This window comes from Solea senegalensis, linkage group LG6, assembly GCF_019176455.1.
Source record: "Solea senegalensis isolate Sse05_10M linkage group LG6, IFAPA_SoseM_1, whole genome shotgun sequence".
NCBI classification, from domain to species: domain Eukaryota; kingdom Metazoa; phylum Chordata; class Actinopteri; order Pleuronectiformes; family Soleidae; genus Solea; species Solea senegalensis.
Genome location: NC_058026.1, coordinates 2,059,681 through 2,082,625, shown reverse-complemented (window position 1 = coordinate 2,082,625; position 22,945 = coordinate 2,059,681). Strand labels below are relative to the sequence as shown.

General features: G+C 41.5%; 1 long non-coding RNA gene across 1 annotated transcript in view; it reads right to left on the bottom strand.

Moving 5' to 3' along the window:
- LOC122770907 overlaps positions 1-14,158 on the bottom strand; it is a 43,016-nt gene extending 28,858 nt beyond the window's left edge. The window contains exons 1-2 of the long non-coding RNA XR_006360567.1: positions 13,532-14,158; positions 2,590-2,661 (exon numbers count right to left, since the gene is read on the bottom strand). This is a non-coding gene — a long non-coding RNA (uncharacterized LOC122770907). The remainder of the gene's footprint in view (positions 1-2,589; positions 2,662-13,531) is intronic.
- Between the last annotated feature and the right edge of the window lie 8,787 nt (positions 14,159-22,945).

The window sequence follows — 22,945 nt, the reverse complement described above, 5'->3', positions numbered from 1 at the left end:
GAGTTTAATATGTTTGACTAGACTTTTATTTATTTAAAAAAAAAATGTTGATTAAATATTTAAACTCTGACCTTTCCTTCATGTTTCTACTGTAAATCTCTCTGAAGAATTCCGTTCACTTACTGTAAAGCTTACATAGTGCTGGTATCGCCACGGCAACCAAGGCTGAAGAAACACACAACAACATCTACACAACAAAGCACTGACCCCATCCCCCCAACACACACACACACACACTGAAGTCCTAAGTGGCAACAAAATACTTCAAAAATAATAACAAACTTGAAAAAAGTGAAGCCATTGTGACTGGAAACACACACACACACACACACACACACAAACTCCACAACCAAATTAAGAAAATCACCAATTACACGTCCAATTAATGCAATTAGCAATTAGCCTCGTAATTAGCAATAAAGCATACAGTTGCATCAACAATACGCTAACAAGACGCCGCCGCTAATAAGTGACTGCGCTTGTAGAGCTGTGATTACTGCGGAGAGAGAGAGTAAAGGAGAGTAATGACTGTTTCAATCCTGACAACACTGTAACTGTAACTGTTGCAGTTACGAAGGAGAAGAAGACGACGAAGAGTAAGCAGAAGGCGAAGGTGAAGAACGTGCTTTGCGTCGCTAAGCAGACGCTCTAATAAAAACAGAAGCCTCGACATCTTCGCGCGTGTCGCTGCAGCGGAGGGTTGTTTTGTCTGCGACAGAAAGAAGGTGGTGATTCATGTCCAACCAGAGGATTCCTCATCCTCCAATATTTCCTGGCCACTGTCGTGGTCTTTATGGCCCCGCAGAAACCACCTCCCCACAGTTACAGCCACTTGATTGACTTTTATGCCGCCTCGGGGTCGACCCCCGGGGCCCGAGTCAGGAAGTAAAGAGAGAGAAAAGTGGATTAGGGGGTGGCGGTCAACCTTTAGGAATTCGATCAAAAGCTGAGAGATACTATAAAGGGAAGAGCTTAAAGGAGAGGAGGTCGCTGGAAACTCAGCTGCCAGGTTTTATGGCTCGTGCTGTTGTGTCGTAAAGAACAAGGAAAAGGTTCGTTTGCTCCGGAAACTCTCGTTAACTTTTATCTACTGCGCTGATTTTGACCAACGCGGGGAGAATATGTGTCGAGATCTGAGGCTCCGCTACGTCAAGACAACAACTCCAACTCCTCCAAATAAATCCAGCCTTTGTTTGGTCCATAAAACGTCAGAAAATGTAGAAAAAAAATGTGGAAATAATGACTGTGTTTGTCCATAAAACCGAAATGACTTCGTTTGTGTGATTTCTTTGTTTTTACGGAGCAAAGAAACAGATTTTGTCGCTAAATTGTCCTGAATTCACATCAATGTGAAGTGTGTTTTTTATCATTTTATTCAATTTCAAAAGAGTTTGATTCACAACTGCGGACGTTTTCTGCCAAATTCAAATAAATTATAAATAATAACTTTTCTTTTCTGGGATAATTTTTTTGAGAGGTTTAGCAATTTATACAAAAAAATAAAATGAAAAAAAAACAAAAAACCTGACGTAACTACTGCATTATTAAAAGATTAAAAGCGTCACATGAAGGCGACGTGAGTTCATGGCCGGGTTTGCAGAAGCTTTACTGGCTAATTCAGGAGAAAAAACAAAAGCAGACTTTCACGGGTGAAGACCTGATTGGAAAGGGTCACAGACTTCCGCGTCCTGGGAGTCCACATTGACGAGACCCTGACCTGGGGCACAACAGAGACTCCACTTCCCAGAGACCGCTCGTGTCCTTCTACCGCCTCCACCATGGAGAGCATCCTCAACAGTTGCACGGTGGCCAACAGGAAGGAGCTCCAGAGAGGGTCAAGACCCCACCCCCAGAGGACCTCACGAGACCATCACAAAGGACTCACTTCGAGCCTCTAAAGACTGAAAAACAGCTTCTATCCGACCGCCGTCAGAGCTATGAGCGCCCATTGCCGTGACTGTAAATAAGGATCCAGTGCGATATCGCCGTAAACGCAGCTTTTCCCACACACATTATACTTCTGCATACACTGTTAAGTCCGGCCTTTCTTTCAAAAAATCCCTCTTTTATACTTATTTTATGACTTCCTTCACTAAGTCCATTTTTATAGACTTTGTAAGTAAAGATTTTTCCTTTAATAAAAAGGTTTTTAGGAGGGTTAAACGTCATGTGATACCACGGAGTACGTTACGTCTGGTGAGTGTCTTCACGAGATGAACTACGCAAGAATGTGTGTGTGTGTTCTTGTATTTGTTACCTCTTTTGGCCCTTGTCAGGACCAGTAGGAGACCAAAACCTGGTCCTAATGAGGCAGGTTTAACTGGTTAAAGTTCAGGTTAAGGGGCTACGGAATGCATTATGTCTAAGAATGCTGTGTGTGTGTGTGTGTACAGGTATTACTGATGTTGTGGGGACCTAAATCTGTTGACACAGTCACATTATGAGGAAAAGCAAAGTCCCGACTACATTTTAAAATGAAGACATGTTTTAATGTGAGAATAAGTCTCCAGGACATGAATCCAAGCCAATGCACTGTAGTCATGTAAACCAGTGTGTGTGTGTGTGTGTGTGTGTGTCGCGCATCATTACCTGTGCTGGCAGGTGTGCTGCAGGGCGGAGTCTCACACCGAAGCGTCAGAGAGGTTCAGGAGTGGACAGCAGCTGAAGTCAAACAAACAGAGAACAGGAACCATCAGGTGAGTCACTGTCCCTTTAAGTGAGATTCGGATTAGAATCAGAACTTTTGCATCATCATCATCATCGTCACTGTTGATTGATTTGCTTCAGATTCAATTTTTAAAATCATTGCACTTGTTTTTTTAACCTCTTAATTGTCCTTTTTTTATCTTTCTGATTTACTTTTACTCTTTCAGCCGTCAGGACAGGAACTGTCAGGACTTGTGGAAGTTTTAACGTCAGAACAAAGAATTTTTTATTTTTATCACATTATTTAAAATTATTTTATTTGACCGTGCTTATATTTGTATTCAGTATTTATTCATATATGTATGTATTCTACCCACTTTACATTGATTTATTTTATATCCTGTAAAGCCCATTTGACATTTAATAAATTATTGTGTGTGACGTCTCACTGTGACTGTGTGTCAGACGCTGCACCGAAGCGACAAAACGCCAAACGTGAGCGCAAGTCAGTGACGACGACGGCGACAGCGGCGCTCCCTCAAACCTCGGCATCGTGGAGGGACACTCGACGTGAGTGATGACACCACTTTGGCTGAGACAGACAAAGACAGCGGCCGAGACGGCGTGAAAGGGTGAAGCAGCAGGTGCAGGTGCAGCGGAGGACGGAGACGCGTGATGTAATCCGATAAAAGAATGACCCCAAGTCGCTGCAGGTCGATGTCTTACAACAGAAGAACACGTGGACTGAACTCCCCAGATTTACACACCAGGACCAGGACTAGGATCAGGACCTGCGAAAACCGTGATGGGACCAAGTTTCTCTCTGACCCGCTAATTTTTGCAGCAAGTATAGTTAAAAAAGTACCTTTTTATTCATGTATTCATCTTCTTTTTTAGGCGGCTAATCAGGTCCACAATGATAACATGGAAAGCCAGTCATTGTGCCACCTACTGGCAAGAAGAAGTACAACTTCAGTCACAAGCTCTACAGCTGTTGTACGCTGGAATTACTGGTGGCTTCTCTCTAGTGCCACCCAATGGCCAATGTGGTCAATTCACTTGTTGGTGAAAATGGACAAAAATTGGCAGGCAAATCAGAAGTGGTGAAAAAAATGTATAGAATAAGGGAAATTTACAGAATAAGGGAAATTTATAGAATAAGGGAAATAAGTGAAAACTGGTGGGACATGGCAGAAACTAAGTTGCACCAAATTTCACGAAACTTGGCGGAAACATGTCATGGCCCGAGACGAACAAAAAAGTCCATCGGGACAATGACCTCAACTCAACAGGAAGTCGGCCATTTGGAATTTGGCGTCCATCTTTGGCGATTTGCGCCAATTCTCGCAAATGAAAGAAATCGTCTGCGCGGCCTGTAACTTTGCCAAAACACTGATCGATCGGCTTAAAACTTCACACGTGAGACAAGAGACCCGGCCAGAAAACTTCAGCACGTGAAAAACGGAGTCATAGCGCCACCTGCTGGGAGGGTGGCGGCTGCGAGGGGCGCACACAGTCATAAATCATAAACAGATTCTTACTTACACACACAAAAACATACCACATGAAAAATGTGTGGAAGACATCAGAAGTGTTTTTTTTTTAATTGAGGCACTCGTTGGGGTCGCGCTGGCTACCGTCGCGTCCCTCGTTGCTTAGCAACCGAGACCCGAGAGCTGCTGACATGACCAGTGTCACTGACTTAATTAACACATACCAAGAGGAAAAAAATCTTGAAATGAAGACAGAGGATTATCAGCACGTCGCAGTGTGTCTTCTCCACCAAAAATACAACTCTGACCTACTTCTATGTACAGTATGTATATAAAGAGATATTTCCATCTCAGTGTGACACTGACGTGTCCAGAAAATCAATACATGGACATATTCTCTGGTTTCTTTGCTTCTTATTAACAAAGAAAGGATTAAAACTGGTTTGTGGACAAACGTTTTATGGACCAAACTGTTACGTGATTAATCGAGACAATAATCCAATCAATCTGGATCAAATCCGGATTAAATTTGGTGTGCCGGAGTGTCGAGTGTCCGCTCCTGCATACATATGCCAAATTTTGTTTCTCGTTTTGACACGAGATATGAAAATATGGATTTATCCCATAATTTTAACGGGAAGAAAACCGTAGAACGGAAGTTGCTCACAAAAGGACAGACTCACAGATAAATCCACACCCATGAATTCACCCAAAAAAACACAATTCTCAAATTTCAAAAATGACTCTTTTCAGCCATGTTTGTTAATTATGAACTGATAAATGCACGTATGTGATAAAGTTCTCCACGCATTTCAAAATCAAAATGTCAGGCAGCAACTTCTTCTTTATTTTTCCAAACGTCTCCATTAAACGCTAAATGGACGGCATTTACGTGGCACTTACTCAAATCACTTGACACGGCAGGTCGCAGTCACTCATCCATTCATCCATCCTTCCACACAGAGCTATAAATAGTGCCTGCTCGTCAGATCATCCGTTCACACGGCGGCAGAAAACATCCCATAAACACGGACGTCAGGTGTAAACATGGGCAGTGACAAATTCAGATTTGACAGAGCAGTGACTGTTTAACGCTTTGCTCCTCGTCCTCGTCTTCGTCACGTAATACGTCGCACGCTGGTTTATTGACATGAGATGAAGATGGAGCGAGTCCCTCGGCTCCACTCACGATCACATAGCCTGGTATAAACCAGCAGAGGACGCTCCCGTACCACTGGTGGCACTCGTACCCCAGGTTGAGAACCATACAAAACGCAACGATATGGTAGTGATTTTTTTTAAATAGAAATTTCTGCATAAAATTTGTTCCGTTTTATTTGGTTAACGAACATTTTACACATTGCGACAGGCGAGCTATACGTGACCAGGGATTTACGCCGCGAATGATGGGATGAACGAGCGAATTATGGGATGGAACGATGAATTTTACACAGATAAAAACCTTTTTTTAGAGTGCACAGGTACATTTCCAGATCAGAGAACAATATTGATATTTTTTATTTTTTTTATGAATTTATTTAATTTTGGTTAGCAATAAGGCTAAAACTATCGCTCAATTATTAATCGATTACTAAATGAATCGTAAACTATTATCAGATTAACAGATCTCTCGGCTTCTTAAATGTGATGTTTTTCTGTTTTTCTTTGCTTCACATCCCGAAGAACTCATCAAGACATCCTCATTTCCAGGTTTGGGAGACACAGATCGAGACTTTTGAACAATAGGAGTACAGCGTCCGAGCTCCGTTTGAGCTAAACCCATAAATCTGTGGTGCCCATGTTTGTATATTTCCTGACTGCATGGAAACTTTCTTCACTGACCCGCAGTGCGGCTCAACAATGCCTGACGCCGCTGCACTCAAGGAGAAGGATGGTGCGCGTCCGCTGTGGACCCTCCGAGACACCTGCTTTACTTCATGTCCCAGCTGTGGTCCTCGGGGACGCCGTCTTCTCCTCGCTGGCTCGACACTCTGGAGCCCCTCGAACGTCGCCACTGGCTCCCCCGTCGCAACCGCCCCACACCCACTCACCCACCCACCCACCCCCAGACCTCATTTCTGTCCCTCTCTGCCTGCATGTCTTGTCAATAAAAAGGAAAAATCCTCCGGGGCAAATAATATGTGCAGCAGTGTGTTCTGATTTCCTTCTACCATGGCACCTGCTATTTATGTATTGTTCCCTGCTTCAAGGTATAACAGTGAACAGGCCAATCTATCATCCACAGAGAGGGGGGGTGGGGGGGGGCTGACTTTTTCAATAGACCCTGTTCATGTGACCAGCAGTGGATAAAGCCATAAAAATGCTATTAAACTGCACATCATGCTGTTTCTATTCAGTCCATTCTGAACAGTATTGAACGCACGTGTGTGTGTGTGTGTGTGTGTGTGTGTGTAACTGCAAATAACACGAGATCGGATATAATCCCAACTTTCACTCGGTCTGCTCTGTATAAAATGAAATAAAACATGATTAACGTACACAACTGGGCCACAAACAGGTCGCATACATGATCATCCCATTTTCTTATTGAGGACCCATGCTGGTCTCCCATTGGTCAACACCAAAATACTAATAAAACACCTGGACTATGATTGTGTATTTATGGATATGTGTGTCAACGATTGGGAAAATCAGAAAAACAACAACCAGGGTCTGTGACCAGGGTCTGTGACCGGGGTCTGTGACCAGGGTCTGTGACCAGGATCTGTGACCAGGGTCTGTGAACAGGGTCTGTGACCTGGTTCTGAATCACAGTTTCCTCCCACATTGGGAGTGATGACAGTGAATGCTTGTTTGTCTCTATGTGGCCCTGTGATGGAATGGTGACCCGTCACCTTATGTCAGCTGGGATTGGCCCCAGCGACCCCCGTGACCCTCATGTGGAGGATAAAGCGGTAGAGGATGAATGAATGAATGAATGAATGAATGAATGAATGTTCATCCAACTGAAACTGAACTAAATAAAATTTCTCAAAGTCAGCTGGACCTAAACTGTTCTCCTGGCCCTTGATACAGATATAATAATAATAATAACAATAATAATAATAACAATAACAATAACAATAATAATAATAATAATAATAATAATAATGCTAATAATAATAATAAAATAATAATAATAATAATAATAATAATAATAATAATAATAATAATAATAACAATAACAATAACAATAATGATAATAATAATAATAATAGATAATGGGCGAAAACTAGCTGCTAGCTAAAGTTGTTTTGGTCTGTGATGTTAGGACATGGGATTCCGATGCTAACCGCGGCTAACCAGCGATATGTTCGCGGTGAACTCTGGGCTGATTTCACTCCCAGCTCCGACCTCTGAGTTCCGGTGTGAAGAGAACGCAGCGCCACGCTAACAAGCTGGCGGAGTCCGACGCACTCCACTCAATAAATCAATTCCCTGCTAGCGCTCGCAGACCGGGACAAGGACAAGTCCAACTCCTACATGGAAACATAACCGAGTGTCACCTTCTGCCACTCCCCAGCGTCCCGCTGTCTTCAGCCACTGAGGCCTCTGACCTTTGTGTGTCCAGCAACTGGGTAAAATGTGGGTCAATGTCAACCCGCCGCTGCGGTCCGTGCTGTAAGTGACCTTCCTCTCCTGCCGCGTGGAAATCCCTGCACCACCTACACGGCACATGCAGTCCAGCCTCGAGGGAAACCACGACAAACACGGGCCGCGCCCACGTCATTTTCTACACCGTGTAAATTGTGTCTTTTAAAAACTCCTCGTGGTACCTCCTATATATATATCTATATAGATATATATAGATATATACTCTTTGATTTTTAAGGAGGGCAAACACATTCTGACACAACGTTCAATATAAACCATGACAAGAGACAAATTTGTGCATCATTTTAAAAATGACGGTCCGCCATTTTCATTTGACGTAGGTTTGATAAATCAACCCTAACATGTTTTTTTTTGTCAAAGATTCAGCTTCAGCGAAAAAAACAACAAAAAAACAACCGCAAACAGTTCCCTGAACCAGCTCTGGGTCTGGACCCAGACTCTGGGATCTGACCTCTGTTTACTACACAAAGCCACCAGGGACATTTGTAGCATTCAGTGTCTCACCCAAGGACGCGTCGATGACCCCGCCCACTCCTACCGCCTGATATTTCAAAGTAAAAGACCTTAAACCTTCATAAAATAAAAGCTCAGTGGAGTTCACAGTTCGTGATGTCGGGTGTTTTTTTACGTCCCCGTCAGGAGGAACGAGGCTCCACAGGGAGTGGAGGTGCGGTTCATGTTCACATGAAGGAGGCAGCAGCAGGAGAACGAGCAGAGAGAGAGAGAGTGAGACAGCGACAGAGAACGAAGGCAGAAACGTGCAGAGAGAGAGAGACAGCGTCAGAGAACGAAGGCAGAAACGTGCAGAGTGCAGAGGGCAGGCGCCGCATCCGTGTTGACAATGGATTATTCATGTGAATCCATGTGATCTGTGGTCCCGCGTTTGTTTTCTGCTGCTTAACTTAACGTCGAGTGTTTAAAAAAAAAAAAAGGCGTCTTCCTAAAAGTGTGAAGTTCAGCGTTAAAAAAAAACAAACAAGCAAAGGCACGAGGTCGCTTTTTAAAAAAAAAAACATTTGCCCTTTAATCTCAGAGGTGGGAACACTGATAACACACACACACACACACACACTTGACTGAGCACCAGTGAGACACAGTTTAATGTGTGTCTTCTTGTTTTTAATCAAAGTCATAAACACTGACCTTGTCAGGACCAGTCGTCCTCATGGAGACCAAAACCTGGTCCTAATGAAGCAGAACCTCAGATGTCTGAGGGACTGGTTAAGTTTAAGGCTAAGGCTTGTGTGTGTTTCATGCGTTCAAATGCATTTAGAAACTGTGGTGCCCGTACCACCAGTGGTACGCGAGCTTCCGGTGGTGGTACAGTGGCGCGTGATCGCAGTAGAAAATGGAACAGATAACAAAACGATAATAATACTACTACTACTAATAATAAATGAAATAAATAATAATTTATTCACCTGTAATTTTATGTTTTACTCAGAGAGAGCTATGTTTTGTCGAGAAAAGTGACCGATTCCAGCAGTAACTCTGTAGTTTTTTATATTTTCTTATATTAAAAAAACAACGTGAAAGATGAAAAACGTACTAAAATGTCTTAAAGAGGTCATGACCCGTGGACTATCTATATATATATATATATATATATATATATATATATAGATATAGATATATATATACATATATACATATGTACACACAGGGAGGGGCGAGGGAACAATTATTATAATTTGAATTGTACTCCAACAACAGGAAATACTGTACGTCTGCATAATCTCAGTGTGCTAATCCTCCACCGTGGCCCCTAGAGGTGGGAGAAGCCGAAATAAAAACAACAACAACGAAAATCAGCTAAATTTACAGCAGGGTCAAAGAAATCGGCATCAATGATCAGACGACTGCTGCCCTGATTTCTAAAAATCGACATTGGCCATCAAAAAGCCGATATCTCCTTTATTTAGCTGGCTACAGTCTCTACCTCTTCTTTTTTCGACCTTCTCTACCGCTTCTCTACTCTATCTTGTCTACTTCTCTTTTCTTTTCTACCTTTTTCTACTGTTTTCCCCACTGCCTGGCGACAGGACGCGAGTGTGAACGCCCTGAAACTGTGCGCGCAGGCTTCGCTCCTCGACAAAGGGCCCATTTATGAAGCTCCAGGTAGCTTTCATCAGCTGGATCTTCAGGCTGAGCACTCCCTGGATAATACACACACACACACACACACACTGCGGATGAATCTTCAGTTTGAGGGCTCTCATGGTAATTATTGAAAATACGCACACACACACAAACACACACAGGTTTGTGCAGCTGCTCTTCTGAGGACTCTGCATTGAAACTAAACACACAACATTAACTTTAACCATAAACGTACTTAATTACTCTGTCAACACTAACTTTGACCACTTCCTCTTCAGAAATGAGCTTCTGCCTCATTAGGACCAGGTTTTGGTCTCCATGAGGATTTCTGGTCCTGACAAATCAGTGTCTATGACACAAAAGTGTCCTGTAAGAGTTATTCTTGTGAGGCCTGATACTTAACTGTATCTATAGACAGTTACATACCCATTATTATATGTCTAACTTAGCCTCAGACGTGAGGTTCTGCCTAGGACCAGGTTTTGGTCTCCATGAGAGAAAAAAAAAATGTTTTTCAGGTTTGGTTATTTTTTAATTGTGAAAGCGAGAAAAACAGTATGGAATCAATTTAGACTACACATGGTTTTAGATGATAACAACATAATAATAATAATAATAAAAACAATAATAATAATAATAATAATAATGATGATGATATCTGCTTGCTTCTGATGTTCATTCCTTTAGTGTAAATACTACAGAGATGATTCAAATCATCTGTTCAGCAAATAATCCACAGTGAAGCCAAAATTCATGCAAAAGCCGGCTTGATTTTATTTATTTACTTATTTAAAATACAAACTTTACAAGCAATAAAACGTCTCAAAATTTAAAGCTGAAAATGTCCCTAAAAGCCGCGTTTGGCCCAAATAATTTCAACATTTCAGATAAAATAAAAACTTCACGGCTTCAAGGAAACGCAGAGATTCTCAAATGTGCGTCAAATTTGTTGTTTTTAATAATTAAAAGAAAATATTCTTAAATGTGAATATTTTCTTCAAATACGTGATATAAATAAATCGTTAAAAGTGAGTCATTTTGCTTCATGGACAAAATGAGACGTTTAAGATCATTATTGTTTTAAAGTTTTCAAACATTTTTTCAATATTTTCTGGAGTTCTCTAAACCCAACGAGCCAACGATGGATTGAGAAAAGAATGCGTAGTTTCAGGTTTAAATCAAAAGAAATAAAACAGACATAAATGTTTTATTGTTGCCTTAACCTCGGTTCACGATGTAAACTCCGCCTACGTGAACTTGTGCTTCATGAAAAAGATCTTTCCATCGCGTCTCTTTATTTAATGTCTTCGTGCTGCAGCTCAGTCAAGTCCACACTTCCTCACTTTGCCTCAGCTGGGCGTCGCCACGTACTGTAAATCCACTTCCTGTATCCGTTGTTTCAAATTAAAAGCCCTCTTTTGTAACCACGACCTCCCGACATTGCAGCAGCAGAGACACGCGTTACATTGCCCTCATGCTGCTGTGTTACACCTACAAACCGTCACGTTTGAGTTTCTTAATGAACGCAGACTAAATATGAGTTTTTCATCGTTGCTGGTGTTTAATGAAGCGCAGCGTGAACCATGTGTGAAAGTCACTAAAGTCATTTTCAGACTAAAGACTCAAATATGAGGTTGTTTTTCTTCCCTTTAATGTCTGATAGATATAGTTTGGTGTGTCTTCTTGCATCTGTTACCGCTTTTCTGTCATAAACACTGACCTTGTCAGGACCTGCAGTCCTCATGGAGACCAGAACCTGGTTCTCGTGAGGCAGAACCTCATTTCTGAGGAACTGGTTAAAGTTTAGGGCTAAAATTGTGGTGACATTAACTGGTTATGGTTAACACTTTCACAGTCAATGTCGTATCCTTAGAAGAACAGCTGCACAAACCTGTGTGTGCATACAGTCCATAATATTACGATTATGTTATTATAAATCATTTTTTACATGACATAAATACTTCTACTTTTATTTTATGGCATATAAAAAGATTCAACGCTGACATCTATATATTTTTTGACTTGGTCCAGACGTGAAACAGTGAATTAAAAATAAATGAGAAGTTTATTTTATGTGTTTATGTTGAACTTTGACTGTTGCTTTTGTCTTTTTCTAGACTTGTTGTCAATTGTCTCGCAGGTCGAGATGCACACGTAAGAATTTGTCCTCACACGTAACAAACATCAGACAAAAAAATGTCCGACAAACATTTAAAAATTGACAAAAACCGGAATGATTTGTTTTTTGTTTTTTTTTTAATCTAAATTCACAAAGTGACATGAAGAACCTGCAGTAAGATTATCACACATTTGAAAACACACACACACACACGCACACACAAACACACACTACAGCCAAAAGTGTGGCGCGTGTCATCACACACACTCTAACACAGAAGTACGACTGTATCCGGACTGAGATTAGCACGTTACTGTTGTACGAACGCACCGGCCTGTCCTGTAATAATCTCTGAATTAAATACACTTATGAAGATTAACTACAACTGCAGCCGTCTCAACTGTCTCAACTGACGCTGCCACAACTAAACAAGCATTAAAATATAAAATTAGCAGAATATACACGAGCAATTCTCTGAATAACTCACCTTTGACCCTTGATATTGATCCTGTGACATTTGACTCATTGAATATTGTGTCTTAAATAATAATAATAACAATAATAATAATAATAATAATAACAATAACAGCCACAGAGAAGAAGGAGAGGGAGTGGATTTAAATTCATGGATTAAACATGTAATTTGTATAAAATAATTACAAAATGAAGGAAGAAAGTGAGTGAATGAGAGGAAGTGTTTGGGTTCAAAGTGGGCCAGAATAAAACAGGAAACACAGATTAAGATTATGATACCATCTCAGGTTCACCCTTATGGTTGAAATCCCTTATATTTACCCTTTATTTCCACACACACACACACACACACACACACACACACACACACACACACACACACACGCCTCTGCCAGTGTTTACATCTCAGAACTGCAGATTAAAGGGAGTTCCTCCTCTTTTAATGTGACAGAACAGCTGTGGAATGTAAATATGAGTCCGGAACATTATAATAATCTCTATGTCACTCACAGGGTTGAGGAAAAATAAAGACTTCCTCAGAAACTGAAAACGTTTGTTTTTGGGATTGAAACGAGTTCCAAAAATACGTTTCAATGGCATAAAAGCAGCACTTTATTAATGTATAAATGTAAAAGTGGGAGAAATTCAAAGACATGTGGAGCAGATTAAGATTAGATTGTAAAACGATCTCCAAAACAAAACTCCTCTCATGTGACCTTTACATTTCCCTGCACATAAACTAAAAAACAAGACGCGTTTCTACAAAAAAAAAGCAGAATTTTGTTTTAATTTGTCTGCGTCTCTGCGTCTGGAATATTAAAACACTCTCTGTATTTATTTATTGTTGTTAGAATAAATAAATAAATAAAACATGGGACGCGTGTGTGTGAGTGTTTGTGTGCGCACGTGAGCGTGGTTTAAAGATTAAAAGAGTGTTATCCGGTTCACGAGCGTCTTTAATCTGAGAATCAAAGAAAAGTTACTCGCTTTTTGTCTGCGCGAGACACATTTGGACTGTTTTTACTGCACACGCGTGGACGCGTATGTGTGTGTGTGTGTGTGTGTTCTCCGTGCGTCCTCCTACCTGTGCGTCCCGGCGCGTGGATCCTCCGCTGCCACAGTGCGCGTGTTTGCGGCCACTGCCATGCAGCCGCGTGTTTCCCTCAGAATAACAACAACAACAAGTCCACTTCCACTTTGTAATCTTGTGTTGTTGATGTTGTTGTTGGAGATGAAAAGCGAAAAAGCACGAGAGGAAAAGGCGCGTTCGCAGCCTCGCGCTCAGTGACGCATGCACTGTCTCTGCTCACTTTCCTTCACCGTGTTATTCCCACTGAGCAAGAAGAAGAAGAAGAAACGTGTTCTCGCGAAGCAGGTTGACACAGTTAAAATGTAGATATTATAAATATATGAGGGGGAGAAGGAGAGCGCGAGGTAAGCGCGCCGCGCGCCGCGGCTTGTACCGGATCAGCACGCACACGTGAAATGGACACCGTGATGCTGATGAGAGTCCGCGCGCACAGTCAAGCCTGTTAGTCCAGTTAAAGTGGTGGAAAAAAGATTTCAATGAAAAGCTCCGGTGATGAAGCAGCAGCAGCTTTATCTCCTCCTCCACCTCCGCCGCTCCTCGCGCTGTCCCGGCGGATACAAGCAAACTGACGCACGGAGAGAGAGGGGAAGAGAGATGGAGAGAGAGAGAGAGAGAGAGAGGGGAGAGTGTCTGTCTTTCTGCTGCTGCTCAGTGAAAGTGTGAGAGCTCATCTCCCTCCTCCTCCTCCTCCTCCTCCTCCTGCTACAGATGATGATACGCCAAGCGAGGCAGAAACGGAATGCTGGGGATCCCCGCTGTGTCCAATCCTGACGTCTCTACCGGTGTGTCAGTGTGTGTGTGTGTGTGTGTGTCAGTGTGTGGCTGATTGCTGTGGGTCAGCCGTGACTTTGAACTCCGTGGCTTCATAAGTGACAGGTGACGGTCACGCAGTGCCGGCCCCAGCCTTTCTGGGGGCCCTAAGCAGAAATAGATTTTGCCTCCACCCACCACCACCATTCATTTCATATGACAGGGGAAAAAAACAAAAACGTTATATTATTGTACATTTTTTGTACATTGTATATTATTGTACGAAAAATGACGTTAAATTAATAAAACAAGTGACAGAAACTACTACAGAAAACTAGAGGGTGAATTGTTTTGGGGGCGGGGACAAACTGTGAGGAGAACCAATCAGAAGGGATCTACTTGGAGGAGGAGGAGGAGACGAGAAAGAATGAGAAGAGACTTGATTTCACGTACGATGTTACTGAAGACGAAACTCATTCGGAGACAAGGTCAGAGGACAAAAACCAAGACACGTATGGAGACGAGTCGTCGAGACGTCCACGCAAAGCTTCAGTGAAGACACAGACGCACACGGTGGTTTAAACGAAGCGCCGACGCTGCTCAGGTCGGATTTTAAATAACAAATACTAATGTGTGATGATTCACTCTCTTCAAAATTAAAAAAATAAAATAAAACAAACACGTGACAAAGAGACAAATTAAGTAAAAATGTTTCTTCTCAAAAACGGTTCTAAATTCAAACCTAACTTTACAGATTAAAACTGAATCTGATCAGAATCAGCCGTGTTTGACAGACAATTAAAATAACAAGTGAATTATTATCTTTGTGCCACTGCTTTTAACATCAGCGCCGAGTGAAATCCCAAAAGTGGCCTCGTGTTCATTTGCACTCTCATATTCACAGTGAAGCTCTTCAGTGTTCTGACACTGAACTGGAATTTAAAATAAAAAAATAAACACAAAAAGCAACCGCAGGCTTTGCTGTGAATTTACTGTAAACACGACTTTTTAAATATATATTTACATTTATTTAATATGTTAAAGTGTTGTTTTTTTGTCGTTGCTGAGAGAGCCTGCGCACACACACACACACACACACAGGTTTGCCCAGCTATCCTTTTAAGGACTCTGCATTAACATCCAGACTAAACAAAACCCTAAACGAGTTAACGAGCTAACCCTTAACCTTAACCCTTAACCACAATTCAAAACTTAAACTTTAAGCAGTTCCTCAGAAATATGAGGTTCTGCCCTCATCAGGACCAGGTTTTGGTCTCCACAAGGACCTCAGGTCCTGACAAGGTCAAAGTTTATGACAGAGAAAGGTCCTAAAAGAGTTAACAAATACAAGAATACACACACACACACACACACACACACTAAGGGAAAATACGGCCTTGGCACACAAATCAGAACCGCCCCCAAAGGCGGAACCCGGCATAGGACAAGGTCGAAACTAAGTTGCACCAAATTTCACGAAACTTGGCGGAAACATGTCACAGCCCAAGACGAACAAAAAAGTCCATCGCGACCATGACCTCAACTCAACAGGAGGTCGGCCATTGGCGAATTGCGACCACTTGCACAGGAAACAGGAAGTGACCTGTAACTTTGCCGTACGTTGACCGATCGGCTCAAAACTTCATACGTGACACAAGAGACCCGGCCACAAAACATCAGCACATGAACACTGAATCAAGGGCATAGCGCCACCTGCTGGCAGCACGGCGTCTGCGAGGGCCCCCGCACAGTGACACGTTCAGCTTCATGGTAATATCAGAATTTTAAAACACAGAAATTAATTTTGTATTTGACAGCACTTTGTTGTTCAGCCTAAAACAGACTGCGATTCAGGTTTGACGTCTCATAGATAATCTGTGATTTGGGTTTGATTGGGCGGAATATATATTGTGAGATTATGTGCGAGCTCTCACTAAGATTTAGTTAAAGATAATCTGTACCTTCATAACGGATATCTGCAGTGTCATTTTGATTAGATATAATCCAGTTTTGAGTCGTCAACACAAAATTCTGGCTTATTTATGCATTTTTGTGTCGAATTCAGAGATTGAACTGACTTTAATCTCAGAAAAAACTACGAAAGACAGAACTCTTCCTTTTCTTTCTCAGAATTCTGGGATTAAAGTAAAAATGTGGCCCTAATCCTCTTCCGTAGACATATATTTAACCCCAAATAATTTGATGGTAGCTTTGATGAATTGAATCATATATGTTACATTTTCAGTTTGAGATGTCAACAACATACATGTAACTATTGTTACAGTATCTGTAACAGACTTTGTGGCCTATTACCGTGTAAATTTCCTTCATCTCTGACGACACATGGTGGTCATTTCATGACTGAACGTAAATACATCAACGTGCTTCACAGGCAGTGTTTTCATGGACGGATCAGACGAGGAGGAGTTGCACCGGTGACAGCTGACCTACATGTTTGTTTGACAGCATCATCGGCTTCACACGCCGCATAACTGCACTGGAGTTCTGCACACTTCTGCGAAGTTAGGCTCAAACCTGCAGCGTTTCACGCGGCGCTGAATCTGACAGCTCATTCAGCGTCTGAGCACTCCAACCGGAGGAGACATGAAAAAAATCCCAATATTTTATCTGAAATGAAGACAAACCAACCCTCGTATAAATAATAACACAATCTACGTCCTGTTTTACAGAGTTTGGTAAATGGAAAATAAACAATTGCACCATAATGCTAAAGGTATTTATGCTCTGACACATCTTTGTCTTCATTGTGAGGCACAGGAAGTTTCTTTGTCATGAAACACATGTATAAACAAAGTTTTCCTTGTGTATTTTCAGCATAAAAATTATAATTTCCCTCGTCAGTTGACTCAAACCCCCGCAGGCAACTATGATGCCAAATTATTTCACATTTTTTTCCCCATTTTTATAAAAGAGCGTTTGGCAAAATAAAAAGATTTTTACTTTTTTATTTTCCGTGTTGAAGTCGTCGCTGTTGATTCGCACGCACACACGCGAGACACACACTGACACGGGACTCGCTGACACTCTGACACATCATATCTGGGGACTTTACTAAAGGAAAATCATGCAGATTTATTCCTCCGATGGGTCAAAAGCGAGAGAGAGAGGAAAAAACCCTGAGGGGAGAAAGAGAGAGAGAGAGAGAGATAAAAGGAAGGGAATAAGAATGAAAAACGAGGAGGGAGAGAGAGAGAACAGAGGAAAAGAAGTTCAGTACAGGGAGAAAATCGATATTAAAAAGGAAACTGAAGAAATGTGTGTGTGTGTGTGTGTGTGTGTGTGTGGGGGGTTACAATGTGCTGCTATTGTACAAGGACACACACACACACACACACCCACAGAGGGAGAACATGGCCTGTGGTCAGGCTGTGTGAAAGGACAGGTGTGTATTCAAGCGGAAATTCTCTGTCATTGTCACTGTCATTGTGTGTGTGTGTGTGTGTGTGTGTGTGTGTGTTGCTCGAGCTAAGGCTAATATATGTGCATATGTACATTCAATGCCAATGTGCATTCAGCGGTGTGCACAAATCCCACCCCCGTCACTCTAAAACAAACACACACTCACATGTGTGTAAAAATAAAAACCCCACCGTGGTGTCAGTCATCTTCACACACACACACATACACACACGTATACTGTACATGTGACACACGTGTGCACACGTATGTGTTCACATGTTCACAAGTGACGGGATGTGAGCTAACGACGACCATATGTAGCAGCTGCGAGTGACTTTGTTCATCCCGAGAGAAAACAAGCAGGGATATCACTCCTAAATCACACACACACACACACACGCGCGCGCGCACACACACACACGCACACACACGCGTGTGAGGGGGAAAAATCCTCTGGGAATTATCCAGCATATGTTTCTTTATACTGTATACAAGATCAGTTTTTTTTTCGACATTAATTTAACTAGTTCAAAATATACAGACATGAAGTACAGCAGACTGTCTGAAGGAATCGCCAGCAGCATCTAATCACGCTTTTCATTCTACAGTTCTAACTTGACTCGTGTTCTTTTTTGCATCTCCATCAGTGATAGAACCTGGTGTGTTTTTAGTACCTGCTCTGACGAGTGAGTCACAGTGAGCTGAGCCGCTACTAAAATGTGACGTCAACAGACTGCCGGCCTCTGATTGGTCAGACAGTGTCTAAATCTACTTATAATTCCAAAATCTACTTATAATTCCAAAATCTACTTATAGTTCCAAATTCTTCTTAGAATTCCATATTCTACTTATAATTCCAAAATCTACTTAAAATTCCAAAATCTACTTAATTTTCCAAAATCTACTTAAAGTTCCAAATTCTACTTATAGTTCCAAAATCTACTTATTTTTCCAAATTCTACTTATAGTTCCAAAATTTACTTAAAAGTCCAAAATCTACTTATCATTCCAAAATCTACTTATCATTCCAAAATCTACTTAAAGTTCCAAATTCTACTTAAAATTCCAAAATCTATTTATAATTCCAAAAATCTACTTAAAGTTCCAAATTCCCACTGATTGGTCAGAGAGTGTCGACACTGAAGAGTCACGAGCGTGACGTCCGACACAATAATCAAAGTGAAAAGTGCTGAACTTTGTAGATCAAAGTTAAAAACACTTAAAAAACTATCCCTGAAAACATGACTGTTAATCTCCAACATTTAGCTAAAGGAAATGTGTAAAATGTCAACATTTAACAGAGGAGTCTGTTGTATTTAGAGACAGCACTGCTGAAAGCCGGCGATCGTGAGCCCAATCACGACCACCTTCAGTGGTATTTCAGTTCAGTGTCAGACGGAGTCACAAAGTACTGAACGATTCTGTGAACAAATCTTTTTTCAATCAAACTGATTCTAATGATTCAGTTTCACACAAAACAAGTGCTTTACAAGTCACTCGCTTGTGTTTTTGAGTCGCGTACAAAACCACGTCACGGCAGTTTCGCGCAGCCGTGATATGACGACTCCGCCCACGCTGAGGAGGAGGAGGAGGAGCTATGAAGCCATGGAGTTGAGTCGAGCTGGAACAGCATAATGGAAAAGCGATGTTTTTTTTCCCCATTCATCCACTCACACACTCACACAAAGCTACAGCCACCAACCACCTGCCAGCCTTCAGGGCTCTGCTGCTGTTACATCATCACCAGAGCAGCAGGGCGGATGAACATCAACCTGCTGATGCTCCATGATGTAGAAATTGCCAGGGATTTGTCTTATTTTTTTTGTTTTTCACTTTTACTCAACCTACATAATCTGACCACTGACTGAATGGCATTTCTGCACATGTGACACATTTGGTTTACAATTTACAAAGTGAGTCTGAGACTCGCACTTCCTTTTGTGAACAGGAAGTGAAGCGGCCTGAAAAACGAAGCGGCGTACGTATCCGGCGGCCATCAGACGCGCACCAGCGAAGCGGAATATTAGGTGTGAACGCACAGCCTGATTGTTTCTGTGTGAAGAAAAGGCATCGGGAAATTTTAAAGTCAACAGGAGAGAATAGGAGAGGACAGGAGAGGAGGGGAGAGGAGAGGAGGAGAAAAAAAATAAAGAAACCTCAGTGACCCCAGACTTTACACTTAAGAGCAATGTACACACCCACTCGGCAAAGAAAATACATTTAAGCCACCCCCCCAAGGCAAGTTCATCTGGCACTTAATGTGTAGCCACTTCTGTGCCGTGTGTGTGTGTGTGTGTGTAGGTGTCTGACCTCCCTGAGTGGTTTCAAAGTATTTTCATAGCTGTTCACATGCATGTCCATTTTCCTGTGAGCAGGAAATTCCCATCAATCAAGCCAGAGTGTGTGTGTGTGTGTGTGTCACAGTCTAACTTTGACATTTAATATCAATCAAATGGGAAAAACCTCTAGAGTTGACATGTCGCTGCCACTACGACAGTATCTTTACTGGGAACTTAACGTAAAACCCCTGAAACAAGTGTCCATTTAATTACCGTTTAATTTCATTATTTACTCTTCAATAGCTTGGTATGTGTGTGGATGTGAAGTCGTCAGGTGACCTCACATTTTCTAATGTTTTGGTCGGCGCAGAAATCGTTAAATGCACAAGGGTCACTGAATGCATCTTGTAGCTGCAGGTGCCAGGTACTATCACTAACGGAGAAGCAAAAAAAAACAAAAACGAGTTGAGCTGAGTCGAGCTCGAACTGTAACATGGAAAAGTGTGATAAGAACGATGATCTGAAAAAGCTGGAATCAGGAAGGAATTCTCTTTCCGTGTGGGTAAGGCTTCACTTAAAAGTAGACGCAGGCACTTTTACTACTTTTGAGTTTTGGACATTTAGAGAAGATCTCTTGAGACCTGTCCAGAGTGTGACCCTGCCTTTCCCTGTCAGCTGGGATTGACACTGCTCCCGACCCTCATGTGGAGGATAAAGCCGTAGAGGACGACTGGATGGATGGAAGATCTCTTGATAATGACATTGAGATCCTAAAACTGACACCTCTTACTTGTAGCCTTAGAGTCTCGGCTGAATTTGAATACACACAAACTCTTTTAGCACCTGTGCTCATACATTCTCTCTCTCCTCGTCTGAGAAAACAAAAATCGCGGCATGTTTTCCGTCAGAGATAAATCAGAAAGTGAAGTGAAGAGTGAAACAGCGGCCGAGTCAGAGAGAGACTTGACCCCGTCGCCTCGCGACCTCATGTCCTCAACTGTGTCGTTTGATGTTTGCGGTTTTTCATAATTACAGTGACACTATTGATTCAGTGTATGTTTCTGTGAGGCACGCCACATGTATGGCTATTTATATTGCACGCCCTGCCATTGATTTCAGCTCGGGTTCGTATATCAGACGGTGGTCATCTGGTGCCACGGAAAGGTAGGACTTGGCCTGGAAGACTCTGCAAAACTTAATACAAACCCACCAAGGACACCCGTTTATTTATTTATTTATCTTATTTTGGCAGAATGCTGCCCGGTGGAGATTGAAAAAGTCGCTTCATCACTGCGGTGCTGGGTTGCAGCAGAGGATCAATCCGATCACGAGATAAATGGAAGAGGCTGCTTCTGCAAAACCTCGGGAATATCTTTGATATTTTATTTTCATCAGTATCCCTGCATGGTGGCCGATGTTCTTTTGTCAGTTAAAACTCACTCATAAGTCAGTGTGTTTACATTCATGTTAAAAGTTTTAGTCAGACTAAGACAATGATTCTGTTTTCTTAAAGTCACGTAAACACGTCAGTCCGACTAAAATCAAGTTGGTCTTAGTCGGACTAACAAACCTGGATAATGTCATTCATAGTCCGATTACTCCTGCATGTATGCGGTTAGTCAGACTAAGACAATAATTCTGTTTTCTTAAAGTCACGTAAACACGTCAGTCCGACTGAAATCAAGTTGGTCTTAGTCGGACTAACAAACCTGGATAATGTCATTCATAGTCCGATTACTCCTGCATGTATGCGGTTAGTCAGACTAAGACAATAATTCTGTTTTCTTAAAGTCACGTAAACACGTCAGTCCGACTAAAATCAAGTTGGTCTTAGTTGGACTAACAAACCTGGATAATGTGATTCATAGTCCGATTAATCCTGTATGTATGCGCTTAGTCGGACTGAGACAATAATTCTGTTTTCTTAATGTCACGTAAACACGTTAGTCCGACTAAAATCAAGCTGGTCTTAGTCGGACTAACAGACGTGGACAATGTGATTCACAGTCCGATTACTACTACATGTATGTGCTTAGTCGGACTGGAGTCGGACCAAGACAATAATATTGGAGGTGGAGTCAAGCGTGGTCATGGGTGTGGTCGCGCCATAACCGTCTTTTTTATGTACTTTCTTCTGGACGAATGCAAGTATTTTATGTTGAAAGCGCGACGGAAAAATTACAGTATTTGCACAGTTTAATAGGCGCCCCAAAATATTTATGCTTCATGTGAAGAGAATGAAGAATCATGAATATCATGAATAATTATGGTCGTAAGAATACAAAAAAAACTATAAATAAATAAATAACTATAGTATATAGTTATAATAGCAACTGAAGGAAGCCAAAAAATAAGTGATCATAAAAGAGCATGTAATTAAACCATTTATTTAATTACCTCATGTACTTTAATCCCTGATTCTGTAACACATCAACAGCTCAGCCGAGTTTCACAGATATTTATACTTATTTAATGCCGCAGTGCGTAACTTTTAATGATATATATATATGTTGTTGTTGCTGTTGATGAAAATGTCTTTTTCTTTCAAAATACAAGAGATTTTAATTAAGGATAAGCAAATATATTTGTCTTTCTATCATTTGATGTTTTTATTGTTGTGTGTTTTATACGTTGCTGTTACTTTATTGCACTTGTTAGCACGTGTAGCACGTTGGGCAACAACCATTGTTTTTAAATGTATATAAATAAAGAAATGCATTGATGAAATTAGTGTTTTTTTTCGTGTGAAGTCCTTATTTATGGCTACATAGTGATACATTGTGGTTACAAAAAGCTAAATGTAAAGCGTAATCACACACAGACACACAAACAATATTTTGTGTTGCATCGACACAGAAGAGCGGAACTTTACATTCACATTCATAAACGTGTAAAACGTCTGAAATCGCGTCACCGGTTCTTGGACGAGGACGGGGACAGATGGCGAGTGTCTGCCGCG